Source organism: Pelobates fuscus, chromosome 1 (genome assembly GCF_036172605.1).
Source record: "Pelobates fuscus isolate aPelFus1 chromosome 1, aPelFus1.pri, whole genome shotgun sequence".
Taxonomy (NCBI): Eukaryota; Metazoa; Chordata; class Amphibia; order Anura; family Pelobatidae; genus Pelobates; species Pelobates fuscus.
The window spans coordinates 433,231,643-433,250,124 of record NC_086317.1 but is presented as its reverse complement, the minus strand read 5'-3'; the positions used below and the strand labels follow the sequence as shown (position 1 = coordinate 433,250,124).

Genomic DNA, 18,482 nt, shown 5'->3' with positions numbered 1-18,482 from the left:
CGTCCAGGCCCTGACGCAGCAAAGCAGCCCCAAACCATGATGCCCCCACCACCATACTTCACAGTTGGGATGAGGTTTTGATGTTTGTGTGCTGTGCCTCTTTTTCACCACACATAGTGTTGTGTGTTTCTTCCAAACAACTCAACTTTGGTTTCATCTGTCCACAGAATATTTTGCCAGTACTGCTGTGGAACATCCAGGTGCTCTTGTGCAAACTGTAAACGTGCAGCAATGTTTTGTTTGGACAGCAGTGGCTTCCTCTGTGGTATCCTCCCATGCAATCCATTCTTGTTTAGTGTTTTACTTATTGTAGATTCGCTAACAGGGATGTTAGCATTTGCCAGTGACTTTTGTAAGTCTTTAGCTGACACTCTAGGATTCTTCTTCACCTCATTGAGCAGTCTGCTCTGTGCTCTTGCAGTCATCTTTACAGGACGGCCACTCCTAGGGAGAGTAGCAGCAGTGCTGAACTTTCTCCATTTATAGACAATTTGTCTTACCGTGGACTGATCAACAGCAAGGCTTTTGGAGATACTTTTATAACCCTTTCCAGCTTTATGCAAGTCAACAATTCTTAATCGTAGGTCTTCTGAGAGCTCTTTTGTGCGAGGCATCATTCACATCAGGCAATGCTTCTTGTGAAAAGCAAACCCAGAACTGATGTGTGTGTTTTTTATAGGGCAGGGCAGCTGTAACCAACACCTCCAAACTCATCTCATTGATTGGACTCCAGTTGGCTGACATCTCACTCCAATTAGCTCTTGGAGATGTCATTAGTCTAGGGGTTCACATACTTTTTCCACCTGCACTGTGAATGTTTACATGGTGTGTTCAATAAAAACATGGCAACATTTCATTATTTGTGTGCTATTAGTTTAAGCAGACTGTGATTGTCTATTGTTGTGACTTAGATGATGATCAGATCACATTTTATGACCAACTTGTGCAGAAATCCATATCATTCCAAAGGGTTCACATACGTTTTCTTGCAACTGTATATATATATATATATATATATATATATATAAATATATATATATATATACACACACACATACCCTGCTGTGTGCTTGTGTGAGGGTGCTGTGTGGGGGCGCTGTGTGTGTGTGAGGGCGCTGTGTGTGTGTGAGGGCGCTGTGTGAGTGTAAGGATGCTGTGTATGTTTAAGGATGCTGTGTGTGAGGGTGCTGTGTGTGTGTGTTTCTGAGGGTGGTGTGTGTGTGTGAGGGTGCTGTGTGTGTGTGAGGGTGCTGTTAGTGTGTGTAAGGGTGCTGTGTGTGAGGGCGTTGTGTATGTGTAAGGGCGTTGTGCGTTTTGGGTGCGGTGTGTGTGTGAGGGTGATGTATGTGTGTGTGTTGTGAGGGTGCTGTGTGTGTGTGTGTTGTTAGTATGTGTGTGCTGTGTGTGAAAGGGTGCTGTGTGTGCGTGTGTGTGAGAGGGTGCTGTTAGTGTGTGTGTGCATGTTTGAGGGTGCTGTGTGTGTAAGGGTGCTTTGTGTGCGTGTGCTGTTAGTGTGTGTGTGTATGTGTAAGGATGCTGTGTGCGTAAGGGTGCTGTGTGTGTAAGGGTGCTGTGTGTGTGTAAGGTTTATGTATGTGTGAGGGTGCTGTTTGTGTGTGTATGTGCTGTGTGTGTATGTGTAAGGGTGCTGTGTGTGTGAGGGTGCTGTATGTGTGTGGGTGCTGTATGTGTGAGGGTGCTGTTAGTGTGTAAGGGTGCTGTATGTGTTAGGGTGCTGTTAGTGTGTGTGTGTGTGTGTGTGTGCGCTGTGTGCGTATGTGTAAGGGTGCTGTGTGAGGGTGCTGTATGTGTGTGGGTGCTGTTTGTGTGTAATTGTTTGGAGGGACTGTGGGGGTGTGGGGGGGGACATTTAGGAAAAAAAATTGACAACTAAATTTTATTTAAAAAAATAGAACTTAAAAGGGAAGTACTGTAGCTTAATGAAGCAGTTTTATTGTATAGTTCATGCCCCTGAAATCCTTTGCCATTTAGGAATTACATCTCTTTGTTTATACAGGCCTAGTCACACGGTCATTCGGCTTGTGATGTGTGCAGCCATTCTAAACACTTCCTGTAAAGAGAAATGTAATGTTTAAACTTCCTTTATTGCACATTTGTTTAATTTAGAATGTTGTATGTCCTTCTCTGTTAATAGCCTTCTAGACCCAGCAGGAGCCACCTGTGATTACAATTCAGTTTATAGAGCAGTAGATAACATTTGATTGAAAATTAAATTATTTTTTTTCATGCATACTGTATGAGTCACAGCCAGGGTAGGTGTGGCTGGGCTGCATAAATAGAATCACAAGTTATTTAACTGAGACTGCAGTGGCATGATCTATACACCAAAACTGATTCATTATGCTAAAGGTTTTTGGTGCCTATATCATGCCTAATGGTAGGGAAAAGGACATTTGAACATGCATTAGGCAATGCCAGGGCACACATTGTGCACCACTTGCACTTACCTATGCATATCCAACTCACCACACAGGAAATGTCATCAATTATTTCTCTTGTTTTTATCGTAAGGAGGCCATTACATAGACAATCTACATGCTGCTTCAAAAATATTCCAAGACCCAAAATATAATGCAAAACTCTGAAAAAAAATACTCATTTTTTGTAGAAGAAAAAAAAAAAAACTAATTTCAAGTTATTGTACTATTGTTTATCAATTATAAAAAAATTATTTGCTCTATAGGAAGCATAAAAAGTTAAATGATACAAGTTTAGTACTTGCTATTTAACTGGACATATAGAAAAAAAATAATTTGCTTTGTTGGAAGATTGTTGGCAGATTTACCAATCTATTAAAAAAAAAAAACACTATTTATCTATGGGAACATTTTACACTATTATTTAATGGGAAAATTATTTTGTATAAAGTGGTCATTTTTGTAATATGTTTATTTTGGAAACTGACTATTTCTAAACTTACAAAACAAACAAAAAAAAATATTACTGTTGCATGACAGTCTTACAAAAGATGTTGTTGTGATCTACTATCTTGTATTGAAAGAAATCTAATGTGCTAGTTTGGAATTGCAACTTAAGTTGGCCTGCATTTCAGATCTGAACTGACATTTTGGGTGGGTCACTCTGATGTACAAAAGGTTTAGGTTATCTCTGGAATGGCACAATATAATTTAAACCCAGCTTAAGAACTGTGCAGGGACCCACTGAAGGGTCTGCTATTTGAGCTTTTGTTTGTTTTCAGTATGCTCTTGCACGCAGTTATTCCTCAAGCAGCAAACTGTCTTTTTTTTTTTTTTTTTAATTCTTTATTTTTGCAGTGCATATGGTGATAACATTCAGGCACGTGGTACCCCAAAGGCAATCCGCATGCTTAGTTCAAAACAATGAGTGGAAACATGGAAAGCATTAGGGTATGTTAATACAATGCACTATTTTTTATATATATGAACAGGTTTAAATCAAAATAGTTAGGCATGGTATAGATTATTTACGTAGTATGCCAGAGTAACTATGCGTGTTCAGGATAAAACATACATGTGATGAGACAGGTTTATCTAACTGTGTACTGAGTTAGCAATACATATATATGGTCACGCTTAGATCATGCTGAGTAGGTATTATTTAAATTGAGATTCTACGAGATAACAAGGAAATATATAAAACAGTAGCTTAACGTTAGAATCATATGGTTGCATGCAGGTAATATGCTTAGTTTAAGTAAGTACATGCTTAAGTATGAACAATGTAGTTAGGTATCAACGAAGTGAATTCACCTCTTACTCCCCTTTAGCCACTCGTGGATGAATGTAATAATTAAGGGTCGAGAGCTATACTGTTAACCCCTTGCCGCTGATAGTTATACAGAAATACACACTATACAGAAATACACACAATACTATAAGGCAGACATCATATTATTATATTTACACTAGGGAGGGTAAAGACTATTCGGGTCATGCTTAAAAGGTCCCTTTGTGTCCGAGAAATCCTGCCTTCTGTGGGTTCCGTTTGGACTCCCTGTGTTCTGTTTTTGCTCGCGTTGCGGCAGCTGTGGGCTGGCTAGTCGTCGCTGTGTGACATCCGATGTGCTGGGCTTGGACCCCAGGATTTCCAAGGGGTGATGTGATGCAGAGTGAGGGCTGATATGTTCTGCCGGTCTGATGGTTGCAGGTTTGATGCAGGTTTGGTGCCCTGTTTCCCGCCGCTGGTTGCGGGTCCCTCTCCTTACCGGAGCTGAGATTCTGAGGAGGGTTCCATGCGGTAAGTGTCCCAGTAGGGCGCCCTTTTGCAAGTGTGCGGTTGCAGTCCATGGGTGGTAGATCCTGCAGCGCTCTGGGGCTAAGGCGGTTGCGGTGGTTGTGGGGTGAGTCTCTCCCGCCCAGATCTAGCATTTAGGTGCGTGTTCGCCGCCATTTTAAGATCTGGCGGTATTACAAGGCCTCAGTCCCCTTCATGGCTGTCCGGGTGGCAGGATTTCAGTGTGAGGACCGGGATCACCCCCCCGGTCCAGGGGGGGGAACGGAGCCGGTTCCTCGAGGGTCCAGGACCCCGGTCGGGTACAATTCGGCGGGATAGCGGGGCAGCGGCCGTCCGCCCCGCTCACCGCTGGAGTAGGCCTCAAGTTCAGCCTCGAAGATTTCCCTCCCAGGGGACTACAACTCTGCAAGCTAGCCTCTCCCTGGGTCCCGGGCTCTGTGCCCATCGAGGGCCGCCGCTGCCGGTCGGTATATTTGGCCAATACAGCATTTTTATCTTATGTAAGTTAAAGTTTCGCCGGAGCTGGTCCGTCTTGCGACCATCCAGCTCGGCGGTCCGGCCCCGCCCCCGCAGCAAACTGTCTTTTAACACAAACATAATACAAAGTAAACCCACCACAATGTCAGGCATACAAAAAAGGGAGAAGCAGTAGCAGCAGTACCTCCTGTACTACTACCACTCTTGGGCAAAACAGGCAGAGGTGTTGAGGATTGTGCTAGTTGTCAACCGTAGCAGGTTGGACAGTTTGACTCCTCATCATCCCAGGGAAGTGTCCACCAGTCCTCTTTTGAACAAAATCACCGTGATGATTGCCCTGATTATGAAGTATGGACGGCATGCCTTTCTTTCCTTGATGGAACAGTGGTGGCAGTCATGCATTATCCCCTGTTTCATCAGGCCACAGGAAAGGAGGGTGGTCACACATCAACAGTTGTATTATAAAGGATTTCTTTAGTGAGGATTAGCTGCAGTATGGGTCTTCATCAATTTCATGGGAAATGGGATTGTTAACTATCTTGTGTGCTGTTTGGTGTATAACTCTGTCCACATCGCAGGATTTATGAAACTATCCCTAAATGTGTTTTTCTAATCTAAGGTAAAGTCATGGTCTCATACATTTGTACCAGGATCATTTAAAATGTAATCACTTGTTCAGGTTATAAATTATTTAATTGCAAACATATATTCCTAGTCCCAATGTAAAAAAGAAAAAAAATTGGGCTTATTAAATTCATAAAAACAAGCACACAAATCATATTTTCCTATAACAATTGCATCAGACCCCTTTTGAAATGTGCAACTACAAGTCAGAAATCTTAAGCTCTAAAAATAATAAGAGACAGGGGAAAGCAGAAAGAAATATACACAATAATGTAGGAGAAACTTCTCCACTGATTCCAGGGGACAAAGTGTACCAAACATATAAATCCCTTACTAACTAACTAACAGGTAATAAATCAATATTATGACAGAGTCTATGGGAGGGTAATCAGGGCCGGCCTTAGGCATTTAGACGCCCTGTGCGAAAAATCTTCACAGCGCCCCCCCCCGTCATCCATGTATGCTGTAATGTTTGTGTTGTCTGTGTATGTGATAGTAGGTGTGATGACTGTGTGTGATATGTATGCTATGTGTGATATTTGTAATGGGTGTATTAACAGTGTGTGATATGCGTGTATTGGTTGTATGTGACACACACACACACACAGAGTCAGACAGCCATACACACACACAGGAAGACATCCACACACACACACACACACAGGCAGACAGTCATACACACACACACAGACACACAAAGGCAGACAGTCTAACACACACACACACAGACACACACAGGCAGACAGTCAGTCATACACACAGACACAGACAGTAATACACACAGACACACACAGAGGCAGACAGTAATACACACAGACACACACAGTCATACACACACACGCATACAGTCATACACACAGACACACACAGGCAGACAGTCATACACACACACAGACAGTAATACACACAAACACACACACACAGGCAGACAGTCATACATACACACACACAGAGGCAGACAGTCATACACACACACAGACAGTAATACACACACACAGACAGTAATACACACACACAGAGGCAGTAATACACACACAGAGGCAGACAGTCATACACACAGACACACAGAGGCAGACAGTGATACACACAGACAGTAATACACACAGGCAGAGAGTCATATACACACACACACACACAGACAGTAATACACACAGACACACAGAGGCAGACAGTCATATACACACACACACACACACACAGACAGTAATACACACAGACACACAGAGGCAGACAGTCATATACACACACACAGACAGTAATGCACACAGGCAGAGAGTCACACTCACATGACAAGCACACAGTTACCTGTGGAGTTCATTGAGGAGGCAGTGCAGCTCCTGGTGACTGTTTGGTGGGGAAGCAGGGACTCCTTCCTGCTTCCCCTGCAGCAGTTTTCCGGCGCTTTTAGCTCCGCCCCCGCCGCACGGTAAGCTCCGCCCCCGCTGCAAATTTAAAAAAGAAAAACATTATTTATTTTTTTTTTTCCAATCCCGGCTGGCTGTGCGGCCGCACGGCGCCCCCTGCTCCATGGCGCCCTGTGCGGCCGCACAGCTCGCACACCCCTAAAGCCGGCCCTGAGGGTAATAGAAGGAAGGTATCTAGGACCCAGAATCCTCCATAGTCTGTACTCATTCACCTGCCCAATTAGCAACTGCTGAGGCTTTAATTAGCAGGTCTCAGAGCAGAAAGGAGTCAGATACAATCTGACCCGCAGAGAGAGCAGCACCAAACAAAGTGCTAAAGGTTGGTGAAACCAATGTTTATTTTTGTTGATTTGTGTAGTTTATTGCCCTGGTTTAGTAAGGGACATTACTTTATGTTTAGTTAGTGCTTGAATTTGAGCTAGGATTTTGTTTGTAGATTTTCCTTTCTGTTGTGCTGCAGTTTTGAACAAATTGATTCCTAGTGCTACATGGATTTTTGTGCACGCTGTAAATAAACCAGACCATTTTTGCATAAGAGACTGTTGTTCTATACCTGTTACCCTAGAGGACTGTGTTGCTTTGCCCATAAAGGTCACAAGATGGTGGAGAATGCGGGCATTTAAAGCACATTTATACGGTCTGTGGGTATAGAGGCCTAAGGTACTGCGACTCTGCAAACTGAGACTGGTTGTTGGAAACAGAGGCCTGCAGGTGTGGTGTGTGGTATTTACCAGGTGGCTGAAAAAAAACAAAAAACAACAAGCAAGATGGAAGGGTTAGTAAAAGTTAGACCTTGGTACAGGCTACTACTACCCAGCAAGACACAAACCGTGTAACAGCGGCGCAGATCAGTAGCCTCATGGAGTCACAGCGACAGGCTGTTGCGGTCCAACAGGAGACAAACCGCTTATTGGCCACACAAATAGACTGCATTATGGAAACTCAGCGGGAAGACAGAGAAAAACTAACAAGTGCTTTGCAACAAACCATGCTGTGAAGTGTGACTACCCCTACTATGGATAGGGGGCGCCAGATTTGAGTTACTGACTTTTTACATAAAGAGAGTGAGGTTGATGACATGGGGGCTTACCTGACAACCTTTGAAAGGATTGCTACCCGAGAAGGATGGCCTCCAGGTCAGTGGGCAGGATTATTAGCCCCTTGCCTCAGTGGAGAATCACAAAACGCATATGATGATTTGCCTCTCAGCCAAGCACAAGACTATGACCGATTGAAAGCAGAAATACTAACACGGCTTGGAGTTACGCCTGCAGTACGAGCCCAAAGATATAATGCTTGGGTTTATGATACCGAGAAATCTACTAGGTCACAAATGACCTCTTGAGACTTGCCCAGAAGTGGCTACAGCCAGAAATCAACTCTGCTGCAGTAATCATTGAAAAGGTGGTTATGGATCGCTTCCTCAGGAGTCTGCCGATAGCGCTACGGAAATGGGTCAGTCAAGCGGATCCAAAGGACCCTGAAGAAATGATGAACTTGACAGAGAGATACCGGTTTGCTAATGAAACTCAGAGTAAAGAACCTTACCTTAACGCCAAATTGCAAAGTAACATGATACATGCAAAGAAGTCTGGTGGGTTTAACCCCTTAAGGACACATGACATGCCTGACATGCCATCATTTCCCTTTTATTCCAGAAGTTTGGTCCTTAAGGGGTTAAAGAAACAGATGGGATAAAAGATTCTGTACAGACCCATAGACAGACTGACTACCAGGAAAATTGGGTGCCCAGGTTCCCAACCCGGCCACAAGGCCAGACAGAGAGAGAGAGAAAGTGTTATAGATGTCAGGAGATTGGACATAGTGCACGTAACTGTCCACAGACTGATTAACCTATGGAATATAATTTGGGGAGGGGGGAGAAACATGGTGCATTGTTGGTATACACACAAATGTCTGCTTTAACAAGTACTGGTGGTATTAATCATGTCAAATCTGTAAATATGGAGGGGAGGAGTGTGCAAGCACTCTTAGATTCTGGGAGTGAGGTTTCATTGGTAAAGAGATCTTTACTTCAGAGTGAGCAAGTAGATAAAATTCACGTGTTGGATATAATATGCATACATGGTGACACCCACACGTACCCCACGGCCGAGGTGGAATTTGCTACCACGGTAGGGTTGATAAAACATAGAGTTGGGGTGGTACCATCATTGCCTTATGATGCTGTATTGGGGCGTGATTTTCCCCTCTTTCAGGAAATATGGGAAGATACTGTAATAAAACAGGATAACCGAACAGAGGTAGAGGCAGAAACAGTGGGTTTAGAGAATGGTTTCCCTTTTTCTACGATTGATTTGGAGCAGTATAGTGAAAAAGAACCCACTGTAGTATGTTTGGGTGAGGAAGGGGAACACAATGAAAGTGATTCCTCCCAAGTAGAAAATCTAAGGGAAGAGGTGGAGTTCCATCATCTAGGTATTAGTTCAGGAAATTTTCGGGCTGCCCAATGGGAGGATCAAACCTTGGTAGCTGCCCGTAACAATGTTCAGGTAGTGGAAGGTACTCCTGTTAACCCGGAAACCTCAATTGTCCCTTCCCTATTTGCAGAAAGAAATAATTTACTTTACCGAGTAGAGAGGAGGGGGGTTGAAGAGGTTGAGCAATTACTGGTACCTCAATCCCACAGGAACCTAGTCTTGAAACTAGCTCACAGCCATGTATTACTGGGGCATCTTGGGATTGAAAAAACCAGGGAGAGAAAACTAAGAAGATTTTACTGTCCAGGAATGTACTCTGCTATAGAGCGATTTTGCAAGTCATGCCCAGAATGCCAAAGAAAGGCTCCATTCCAAGCTTTCCGTAATCCCCTAATTCCTCTTCCCATTATAGAAGTCCCATTTGAAAGAATTGCTATGGACCTGGTTGGTCCTTTACTTAAATCCGCTAGGGGGCACCAATATATATTGGTAGTACAAGATTATGCTACCCGCTATCCCGAAGCTATACCTTTAAGAAATACCTCAGCTAAAACCATTGCCAGAGAGTTAATGTTTATGTTCAGCCGGGTTGGAATACCTAGAGAAGTACTTAACCCCTTAAAGACCAAACTTCTGGAATAAAAGGGAATCATGACATGTCACACATGTCATGTGTCCTTAAGGGGTTAAAGACCAAGGTACTCCTTTCATGTCACGAGTGATGAAAGAGCTATGTAACTTGTTGAAGATTAGACAATTGAAAACATCAGTGTATCACCCACAAACTGATGGGTTAGTGGAAAGATTTAATAAAACATTAAAAGCAATGCTCCGTAAGGTAATTGATAAAGATGGTAAGAATTGGGATCGTTTGCTCCCATATCTAATGTTTTCTATCAGAGAAGTCCCCCAAGCTTCAACAGGGTTCTCACCTTTTGAATTTTTATATGGCAGACATCCTAGAGGTCTCCTTGATGTTGCGAAGTAAACATGGGAACAGGAGCACATGCCTCATAGGAGTGTTATTGAACATGTGGCACAAATGCAGGATCGCATTGAGGCCATAATGCCAATTGTCAGGGAAAATATGGAGAGAGCACAGGAAGCCCAGAAAGCTAGTTATAACAGGAATGCTAGACTTAGGGTCTTTCAAGAGGAGACAGGGTTATGGTACTAATCCCCGACAGTAGAAAGTAAATTCCTTGCAAACTGGCATGGCCCATAAGAGATCATTGAACGAGTCAATGAGGTGAATTATAAGGTGAGACAACCTGGTAGAAGAAAGCCCAAACAAATATACCATATACATTTACTTAAACCCTGGACAGACAGAGAGGCCTTGATGGCCATGACCGACAAAGTTCCTCTGACCAAAGTAGCATCTCATAAGAAAAATGAGGTCCGAGAGTTTGTTCTTAGAAATCGGGATGCGTTTGCTCCAGTACCAGGAAAGACTCATGTTATTGAACATGACATAATTACGGAACCTGGAAAAAGGGTTAACTTAAAACCCTACCGAATCCCAGAGGCCAGAAAAGAAGCCATCAAAGCAGAGGTCCGAAAGATGCTTGAGCTAGGGGTTATCAAGGAATCACAAAGTGAATGGAGTAATCCTATAGTGTTGGTACCCAATCCAAATGGAGAAATCAGATTCTGTAATGATTTCAGAAAATTAAATGAGATATCAAAATTTGATGCTTATCCCATGCCTAGGGTTGATGACCTAATAGAGAGATTAGGACGATCCAGATATCTGACTACATTAGATCTGACTAAAGGTTATTGGCAAGTTCCCTTAACAGAGCGGGCCAAAGACAAAACTGCTTTTTCCACACCAGAAGGTTTATTTCACTATAAAGTCTTGCCTTTTGGGTTGCATGGTGTACCTGCCATCTTCCAAAGAATGATGGATAGAATCCTTAGACCCCATAGTCAGTGGCATACTAAGTGGGGGGGTGGGGGGGGGTGGGGGGGCGGCCCGCCCCAGGTGCCACTGACTAGGGGGGTGCCATGACTTCCAGTGACTTCCAATTCCAACTCATTCAGTTTCGGCCCACTGTTACAATTGTCCATCATTTACTTTCCAGGGATTTAGCTTTATGGGCATTGAAAGAGTTTTTCCATTTTGGCGAGGGGGTGATAGAATCCAGAAGTTATCCCAGAGGGAAACCTTCTGGATACACAAGTTGAAGACCCTAGAGCCCAAGGGTCTCAACATTGGTATTGACTTAGTTTGTTTTCTGGATTAAGATTATTTCATGTATTTTATTTTATTGGGTTTTTGTCACTCTATTAATTTTCTAATATATTTTCTTCTATATGGGATATGTGGACGAACATGCACAATTAGACTGTTCATCACGTATATTAGTCAAAATCGTATTAGGGAGTATTAATTTGTTATACTCTGCAATTAGGCAGAAATTCTAAAAATATTACTCTATTTGTATTTGATAATAAAAATGCTAGGGAATAACCCCACTATTTGGGATATTAGATATATGTGTAACTCCACTTAATATTAGAGATTTTTTCTATAGGAACATCACAAAATTGGAAAAAAATGCATTATTTTTAAAATTTACTATCATTAAATTACATTTGTGGCACCAATCACATATCAACAAATCAGTGGATATTGATTTGGGATATTAAATATATGTGTAACTCCACTTAATATTGGAGATTTTGTCTATAGGTATATCACAAAATTGATTAAAATGTACTATAACTCCATTTAATATTGGAGATTTTCTTTATAGGTACATCACAAAATTGATTAAAATTGATTAAAATGTATTATTCTCAAAATTTATTATTCTTAAAATTAGCCTTACGACATCGATTACATATTAACAAATCAATGAATATGGATATATATATTATATAGTCTGGTTGTGTATGTTACACTTTGTATATATGTTTTTTTCTGTTAGGTCCATATATACTATAAATTTTTGCATTTTTGTTTATCTTTCACTTTAAGAAATAGTGTGTGTTACTGTTTAACATAGCAGGCAATAGCGATTGATTATGCAAACAATTGTTGCTAATTTCACAAAAATATGCAGTCAATAAGGTTATTAATATCATTTTCTCTTTAGCAGATAGAATATATATTTTTTTTCCGGTTGTATATTTGTGCTGAATTATAACGAGGGTGGAACGCATGTGAACCGCTGGTGGAACGCAAATGGAACGCAAGTGGAACGCGGAAGTGCGGTTCAATCCCCACTTCCGGTTCCGGTTATCCGAACGCGTCAAAATTTGATCACAGCAATACGAGGAGGATAGAAAGCAGCTGTTCAGCTCCCTTATGGAACCAATCAAGCAACGGACACTGGACACTACCCACGGAACCACCAATGGACACAGGGAGTAGCCCTATTTAAAGAGGATTCGGGGATGGGGGGAATAGGATGTATTTTTCACATGCTGTAATTGCATATTGATTTTACTTTATTTTGTATACGGTCCCTGATGACGTTCTTTGCAGAACGAAACGCGTAGGACCATACCGTTCTTTCTTTTAAATATATTTTATATTGATGGTGATTATTCACTTTTAATCAATAAAAAACATCTTTTTCTACCATTACCCGTTTGGAGTCCTGAGCATCATTAAGGAAGCTGATAACGGAGCCAAGGGATTACCAACCCCCCATTCCAACCAGGGGAGGCACCCTATGAGCGATATATTCTACTTTATTCTGTGAGTGCATTTGTATTCAGCGCAAAAAAACGTGTTAACTGTGCTTCACTATTGTTGTATTTTTTCATGTTCCTTTTAGATTAACTTCCAGCCGTATCCCGAAGTTCTGTGTTGTTTTTTGGTTATCATGTGTCACCCCCCATCATTACGCTGCGCACAGCCGCAGCACCTTTGCGGCCAAACACCGGCGGGACTTCCTTCTTTATGAGGAGGAGGGGGAGGAGTGTTGCGGGCCGCGGCGTCGCGCAACGTGATGACGACGTGCGCAGCGCCGTCAGTCCGCCTTCACGGATCTTCAGCGGAAGGATCCAGTGGTCGGCGGGCAAGCAAGGCATCATCAAAATGTAAGTATAAAGTAGTTATTTTATGTCTGGGTCTGAATTAATTAAAGGGGGGTGTATTAATTAGAGGGGGGGTGTATTAATTAGAGGGGGGTGGATTAATTAAAGGGGGGTGGATTAATTAGAGGGGGGTGTATTAATTAGAGGGGGGTGTATTAATTAAAGGGGGGGTGTATTAATTAGAGGGGGGGTGTATTAATTAGAGGGGGTGTATTAATTAAAGGGGGGTTTATTAATTAGAGGGGGTGTATTAATTAGAGGGGGTGTATTAATTAGAGGGGGGTGTATTAATTAAAGGGGGGTGTATTAATTAGAGGGGGGTGTATTAATTAGAGGGGGTGTATTAATTAAAGGGGTGTGTATTAATTAGAGGGGGTGTATTAATTAGAGGGGGTGGATTAATTAAAGGGGGGTGTATTAATTAGAGGGGGGTGTATTAATTAGAGGGGGGTGTATTAAATAGAATGGGGTGTATTAATTAGAGGGGTGTATTAAAGGGGGGTGTATTAATTAGAGGGGGTGTATTAATTAGAGGGGGGTGTATTAATTAGAGGGGGGTGGATTAATTAGAGGGGGTGGATTAATTAGAGGGGGTGTTTTAATTAGAGGGTGGTGTATTAATTATAGGGGGTGTATTAATTAGAGGGGGTGTATTAATTAGAGGGGGTGGATTAATTAGAGGGGGTGGATTAATTAGAGGGGGTGGATTAATTAGAGGGGGGTGTATTAATTAGAGGGGGGTATTTTAATTAGAGGAGGGTGTATTAATTAGAGGGGGTGTATTAATTAGAGGGGGTGTATTAATTAGAGGGGGGTGTATTAATTAGAGGGGGTGTATTAATTAGAGGGGGTGTATTAATTAGAGGGGGTGTATTAATTAGAGGGGGTGGATTAATTAGAGGGGGGTGGATTAATTAGAGGGGTGGTGGATTAATTAGAGGGGGTGGATTAATTAAAGAGGGGTTGTGGATTAATTAAAGAGGGGTTGTGGATTAATTAAAGAGGGGGTGGATTAATTAAAGGGGATGTGGATTAATTAAAGGGGATGTGGATTAATTAAAGGGGGTGCAGCACGGGAGAAGTTTATTTAGAGGGGGTATGTTTAATTAAAGGGGGGTGCAGGTTGTTTTTTTTATTAAGGGGGTTGCAGTATTTTATTTATTAAGGGAGGATGTGCACTGCAGATTTTTGTTTTTTATTAAGGGTGTGTGCAGGGTTTTTATTAAGGGGGGGTGCATGTTTTTTGTTAGGGGGGTTGTGAAAGTTTTTGTTTTTTATTAAGGGGGTGTGCAGGGTTTTTATTAAGGGTTTGCATGATTTTTTTTAATTAAGGGGGGTTGTGCAGGTTTTTGTTTTTTTTAAGGGGGTGTGCAGCTTTTTTTTTTAATTAAGGGGGATGTGCAGGGTTTTTTATGTGTAGGGAGTGTATGAAATTTATGTGATCGGGGTGCAGGGTTTTTATGTGTAGGGAGTGTATGAAATTTATGTGATCAGTGTGCAGGGTTTTTATATGAAGGGCGAAGGGCAGGGGTTTTCTAGAAGGGGCGAGACCAGGGGCTTTGTAGAAAGGGGCAGGGGAGGAGTTTTCTAGAAGTTTCTCACCAGCCCCTTTCTACAAAAGCACTGGTCTTCCCCCTTCTACAAAAATGGCGCATTTATACAAAACCCCTGCCCTGGCCCCCTTCTACAAAACCTCTGCCCTAGCCGCTACATCTTTTGAACTCAAATCCCTTTCCTATGCTATTTCTAAGGATCCGCTCAATAAAGTGGTATGGGTGCCAGGTCCCTCTAGTTTTAACCCTGCAGCTGAAAACATATGTTTCACTGAGGGTTAATCCAGCCTCTAGTGGCTGTCTCACTGACAGCCGCTAGAGGCGCTTCCGCAATTCTCACTGTAAAACTCACCGTGAGAAGACGCTGGACGTAATCTCACATTACATTGAGTAAGGCTTTCCTATGGGCAGTTTGAATGCACATGCGGCTCTTGCCGCGCATTCGGATCTAACGTCGGCAGGGGGAGGAGAGGTCACCAGCGCCGAGGGAGCCCGTTGGAGAAAGGTAAGTGGCTGAATGGGTTTTAAGGGGTGACCTCTTCTCCCCCGCCGACGTCAGCTCCCGAGTGGAGCCGAATGCACATGCGCGGCAAGAGCTGTGCGCACATTCAATCAGTCCATAGGAAAGCAAAAAATTGTGGGTGTTTTCTTACATTTTTATTATGGGGGGGTGCCACACTCAGGGTCCGCCCCGGGTGCCAAATGCTCTAGGTACGCCGCTGCCCATAGTGAATACGCGGCTGCCTACCTTGACGATGTGGTTATCCACAGTACAGATTGGGAAACACACCTTCCCCGAGTTCAGGCAGTAATAAAGTCTATACGAGATGCAGGTCTAACTGCCAATCCATCCAAATGTACGATAGGTTTGGAAGAGGCTAAGTATTTGGGCTACACTATTGGGAGGGGTCTCCTGAAACCACAGAAAAGTAAGGTAGATGCTATTTTGGATTGGCCACGTCCTGTGACAAAGAAACAAGTTAGGGCATTTCTAGGCTTAGTGGGCTACTACTGTAGATTCATACCTAACTTTGCTACGATCGCAAACCCGTTGACAGAGCTAACTAAGGCAAAAGGCCCTGTTATGATAAAGTGGACTCCCGAGGTAGAGAAGGCATTTAGTACCCTGAACCTTTTTTGTGCTATTCCCATCCATTTTTATATGCATTGTGGGATTTCCTTTTTGAGACATTTAGTGGACTTACCCCGTTTTTATAAAAAAGACTACGGGAATTTATTCAATTAATTAATAGATTCCACACCCCCAGTATGGGTTTTAAAAGGCAGGACCAGCTACATCAGGACGTGATCTGAGGAAGCCGATTGGGCGAAACGCGTCATCACGTCATTTACGTCATCACGTGATCAGAAGGAACTCCGAGTTCCAGGAAATGAAACCTGCAGTGTTGAAGTTTCGTATGGGACTGGTAGATATTTCTCATATAACACTGATATATGGTCATCTTACTTCCAAATGGGAACGGAGATCTTGGATTTTATCTACATAATAAAGTTTTTTTATTTCTGATCGAGCTGGTATCCTGCTATTTTATATCATCATTCAAGTCCTGATGTGTGGACTAATAAGCTGGACAAGTTAGAGCAGACTTTTACTGCTCTACCTTTGTGAGTAATATTCCTATTTGGGTTTATTTATAACACTTGTTTCTCAACAATATTATGCTATGTCTTTCCTTTTTGTATTTTTCCTTATATATGTTTTAACTTGATTGGAGCATCTAAGGAGCCATATTTTCTTTTTGTTGTAAGTTATTATTTTATTATTTATCACTATTCACTTGCAATTTTGCACATACGTTAATTTGAGTGTGATTATATTGGATACACACTCCTTCTTGCACTATTTTGGTGCACTAATTTGCACTTTACATTTTTAAAGATACAGCGCACCTTTTTATTGGTATTGTTTGTATGGTGTTTTGTGAGCTTGTACACTTTTAGGTGTTGCTCTACCTTTATTATTTCAATATTTGCACTATAGTTTATACGTTTAGTGCCTTTTTTGCTTGTTCATTTTTTAACTTTGTACTCATTCACCTGCCCAATTAGCAACTGCTGAGGCTTTAATTAGCAGGTCTCAGAGCAGAAAGGAGTCAGATACAATCTGACCTGCAGAGAGAGCAGGTCTGTGCAGAGCAGCACCAAACAAAGTGCTAAAGGTTGGTGAAACCAATGTTGTGAAACCAATGTTTATTTTTGTTGATTTGTGTAGTTTATTACCCTGGTTTAGTAAGTGACATTACTTTGTTTAGTTAGTGCTCGAATTTGAGCTAGGATTTTGTTTGTAGATTTTCCTTTCTGTTGTGCTGCAGTTTTGAACAAATTGATTGCTACATGGATTTTTGTGCACGCTTTAAATAAACCACACCATTTTTGCATAAGAGACTGTTGTTCTATACCTGTTACCCTAGAGGACTGTGTTGCTTTGCCCATAAATATATAGACTCACAATATATAGACTCACTAAGAGCCTCCCTGACTAACTAGGTGGCCTATCCCGATCCCGATCCCACTTCTTGACAACACTAACTACTCATTGAGATGGGCGGCCTATCCCGTTCCCACTTCTCAACAACCAGATCTCAAGAACTCCTAAGTCTATATTGAATCTGGTACAGAGTCAAACAGCTTATCCCATTATCAACCTCAGAGGCAAACGGCCGATCCTGTTCTCAACCTGTTACTCAGCGACTCTGTCCAACCGACAGATCTCTCTCTTAGCCTAAGACCGGTTCAAGACAGGAGACTGTGACACCCACATGAGTGGACAAAGAAAGACAAAGAAGTCAATATCTTTGTACTCACCGTTGGGTACCACAATCCTCCCCCTCAGACGTAACCCCCATTTGTTAGGCTTGAAATCACCACAGGGTCTGGAAACCCGTACGCTGCCATGGATTTATGCACTAACAAAGAGGTTTCTACTTTCCTTTATCTCTGTAAAGATACAAATCCTGGATACACACGCTGACACTCCGCACAGATACAGACATTCACATATATTCACTGAATGTACTTTAAAAACACATTTAATATATCAATTACATATGAAATAGAAATAGCAAATCAAAATGTTCTGTATGGACTTGGTGGGAATATTCAATGAAGTCACACCACTCAGATGTAGTATGAATAAGCATTCAAAGGTTTTAATTCATAGTACATCGTATATATAAAAAACATAGTTTGTCTAGGGGTGTATACATCAATGGAAACATTAACCAATCATGGGAGTCTCAGAATCGAAAGTATAACTTTTCATATAACATTGTAATGTTGTTAGTTAGTCTCCTGTTCACTGATGCAATTGACAGTATGAGATTAGGAACCAAATTAAAAATTGCAGGTGCTAGAAAGAATGCTATTTTTTCAAGTACAGGATGTTTATAAAAGGTAGTGAAAGCTGGTGTCAGGCGCAAGAACACAAGAACAGAAAATTATTGTATTATAAAAATGCAAGTTTAATCCTTTCATAGCATGAGTATCTTGTATTATAATCAGTCAGGCCTGTTGACCATTCGGTCTTGCAAGCTATGTATACAGTAATACTTTAGCTACGTAATAAGAAATACAGACGTAGAAAGCAGGACACGAGACTGACACACTGTAACATAATATATATATATATATAGCTCTGTATGTCTAGGGGAATA

At 41.9% G+C, this 18,482-nt stretch overlaps 1 long non-coding RNA gene across 1 annotated transcript in view; it reads right to left on the bottom strand.

The window, feature by feature from the left end:
- The window catches only part of LOC134598059 (uncharacterized), a 33,299-nt gene extending 15,536 nt beyond the window's left edge, over nt 1-17,763 (bottom strand). The window contains exon 1 of the long non-coding RNA XR_010090341.1: nt 17,635-17,763. This is a non-coding gene — a long non-coding RNA (uncharacterized LOC134598059). The remainder of the gene's footprint in view (nt 1-17,634) is intronic.
- Between the last annotated feature and the right edge of the window lie 719 nt (nt 17,764-18,482).